The 3325-nt window shown below is 37.8% G+C and overlaps 1 long non-coding RNA gene across 2 annotated transcripts; it reads left to right on the top strand.

Moving 5' to 3' along the window:
* Window positions 1-486: 486 nt before the first annotated feature.
* On the top strand, window positions 487-1125 carry LOC113052496 (uncharacterized). Of its 2 annotated transcripts, none has more exons than XR_003277045.1 (3): window positions 487-545; window positions 673-771; window positions 1065-1125. It is a non-coding gene; the product is annotated as an uncharacterized LOC113052496 (long non-coding RNA). The 2 variants fall into 2 exon arrangements; XR_003277044.1 differs by having other exon boundaries at window positions 522-583.
* The last annotated feature ends 2200 nt before the right edge of the window (window positions 1126-3325 follow it).

Below are 3325 nucleotides of genomic sequence, written 5' to 3'. Positions count from 1 at the left end.
GTGATATACAATAACTTAAGAGTTCTTAAAATAAGTTTTTTTTTTTTTTTACACTATTGAGGTGTGTTTTCTCTAATACTATGCATGTGCAGAACTGTTCTGTGTACCATTTGAAGTTGTAAGCATGTGAATGCAAAACAATTGTTTTATTTTTTATTATCTATACAAAATATAATGGACCGGTTCATAATTCCTTATAAATTTTAGGTCTAGTTTCACAGACAGGGCTTGGATTAAGCCAGGATTAGGCTGTAGTTAAATTTAGAACATTGAAGTAGCTTTTGTAAACATGCATTCAGAAAAAAAAAAACATTACTGATGTGCATCTTTAGACAAAACCATGGCACTGACACCTTTTTTTTTTTTTTTGTAATACCCAATAGTTGCCAGATGCTGTCCTGTTGGAAATTCTTCTTTACGTGATCCTGGAGGAGGGGTGATGCTACATTACTAAGTCCGTCTTTGGTTTGTTCCAAATTCAGAAGTCTGCTGTACTGTATACAGACTCCTTTCGAAAGAGGGCACAATCCAGCTGGCTTGACTGAGTATCTTCTTTTACATATTTGATTAGAGGTTTAAAAAGGTGCCATAACATTACATTTCTCAGTTGCCATGTCTGAATGTTTATCTTTGTAATAATGCTGTTTTCATGCTCCTCATCTCAATATACAGGTGGAACAAAATGGAGAACAAGTCTAAGCCATGTCAGGAATTCAACAAAATGTACACCCTGCAGACACTGCGACGAGGTTTACATCAACTGCTTACCAGGTGTGCAAATTATGCATGAAAATGTAATCACTGCTCTGTACATGATGACAAGATGCAATGGGAATAATCATTAATATGGCTGTGCATGCATGTCCACTGTTAATAAAGCAATGTAGGTATTAAAGTCACCATTTTCTTATGAATAATAAAATGCAGCAGCTATAGTTCTTCCTATAATCAGGAAGTATGACCGGATTAGCCCAGTTCTGTAAACCCTGTACTGGCTCCCTATCAAACATCGTATAGATATTAACATCTTCAATTATATTAATCTGTTTCTTTCTTATTCAAAGGTCACTGCAGTCACCCGGATCGAGTACGTATCCAGATCAGATGGTGGATCACCACCTAGAAAGGACCTCTACATCCCTGAAAGACAGCGGAGACCAGGACAACTAGAGCCCCAGATACAGATCCCCTGTAAAGACCTTGTTTTTTCTCCATTTTCTCACCGGTGGAGTTTTGGTTCCTTGTCGCCTCTGGCTTGCTTCGTTGTGGTCACTTCATTTACAGTGATATCATTGACATGATTGCAAATGATTCCACAGATACTATTTAAACTGAACAGAGCTGAAGGATGACATCACTGAATTGAATGATAAACTGCCTTTTAAACTGACTACAAACTGAGTTTACTAATGTCCTTCTGCATTATTGACTGACACACTATTTTCCTATTTAATACTGTAAAGTTGCTTTGCTTTGATCTGTATTATTAAAAGCACTATATAAATAAACGATGCTTGACTTGACCATGTTGCAAGAGGAAAATGAGGGGAGATGCACATCCACCCTGGGTTTTACAGTGATTGGTGCAAGATGCTGGAGAAGTAACTCTGTATACCTCATCAGTTCTGATCTAAGAGTCTTGAAAATACCTCTGGATTGTTGTTAGTGATTCTGATTGATATTTTAGTCTGCTTGCTTACTGGATATATTTTATACGGTTTACATTGTAAAGCACTGACTTTGACAACTTACTAACCCAGTTACAAATTTAACAGCTACTTTATACTATATATATATATATATATATATATATATATATATATATATATATAGTTGTTTCTTGAAATACTACAAATATAACAGCAAATTATGATTTTAAATAAAGGTCTCTGAGACTTCTCTCTTTTCAGTCAGCTGTGTATATAGCCTATAATAAATATACAACATACACCCAGTAAGTGCCACTCTCGTATATAAATTGTTTTATTTCATACAAACAATAATACATGCATGCATAAACATTCAGCTGGAAATTAACGTTTAGCAAAATATTTATTTGTCTTGTTGCCGCCGGCAGCCTCCTCCAATTTCCGGGTATTAGCAACAGCTGCCATCCGGTTTTATTGGCAGCCACTTCCTGCTGACAGCTCCCGATTTTCCGCTGAACCCCCTCTCTAAAACTGGCTGTGTCTATAGTACGCTGTTATGGACTACACAGCATTTTTATATTATTTTTAAATAATTTTGTTAATGATTATTATTTTAAATGATTGTCCCTGGATCAGTAGGATACTCTTGTAATAAATTAGCGGTGGTAGCAAACATATTTTGAGTATCAGTTCTGGTTAAAAAGAAGCGATCTAATCCTGTTTCCATGAAATAAGCCTGCTCCCGAGCAGGTTTAAGCTCACGGACCTGTTGCTATGACAGGAGCTCCCGGATGAGCTTCGAAGAACCAAATGATCCAAGATCATGCCAAATCGTCAACATTCAAATCCAGCTGAGTTAGCGACATACGAAGAACAGGCCCCTGGTGTTAAGGAGCAGGTTATTGTCAGCACACCATGTGGCCAGGTGCTGTACCTCTTCCATGTAGTCTCATCGTTGTCTATGATTAGGTCAATCAATGTGGTGTCATCTGCAAACTTAATGATGGACTTGGATCCATCCACAGGCTTGCAGTCGGGGGTGTTAAGGGGAGTAAATGAATGGGCTCAGTACAGCCCTGTGGTATGCCGGTGTTGAGTGTGATGGAGCCACCAGAGTGTGGCCTGACCTAAAATGCTGGGGTCTGTTGGTCAAAAAGTCCATAATCCAAGTGCAGAGGGAGGTGTTAATGTCCAGGTCTCGAAGTTTTGTGGTCAGCTTGGAGGGAATGACAGTATTAAATGCTGAGCTGAAGTCAAGAAACAACATCCGTACATGCCTGTTTTTACTGTCCAATAGAGTGCAGCACTGTGCATACTGCATCCTCTCTGCTCCTATTTTTACGGTAGGCAAATTGGTGTGGGTGGGAGACAGTCTTTGAGGTTTTTTATACACACACACACACACACACACTATGTACAGAGTATACACAGTATGTCAAGTTCAGAGATGCAAAAAAGATCCTTAATACTACAAATGTGATGATACATTTTAGTTGCCTAGCAAAACAACTTTGTGGAAATAGGTTAAGTTTTTCTTTCTTCATTTTGTAAAGCAACTGGGTTAGCTTAACATTCTATCAACAAAATATTTACTCCTTTTCAAAACATAGCTTAAATTCCTGCCACTATTATACTATGGTAATTCACCATCATAGGCAAATAAGGACACAAAACAG

Source organism: Carassius auratus, chromosome 32 (assembly GCF_003368295.1).
Source record: "Carassius auratus strain Wakin chromosome 32, ASM336829v1, whole genome shotgun sequence".
NCBI classification, from domain to species: Eukaryota; Metazoa; Chordata; class Actinopteri; order Cypriniformes; family Cyprinidae; genus Carassius; species Carassius auratus.
This window is presented reverse-complemented; position numbering and strand designations above follow the sequence as displayed.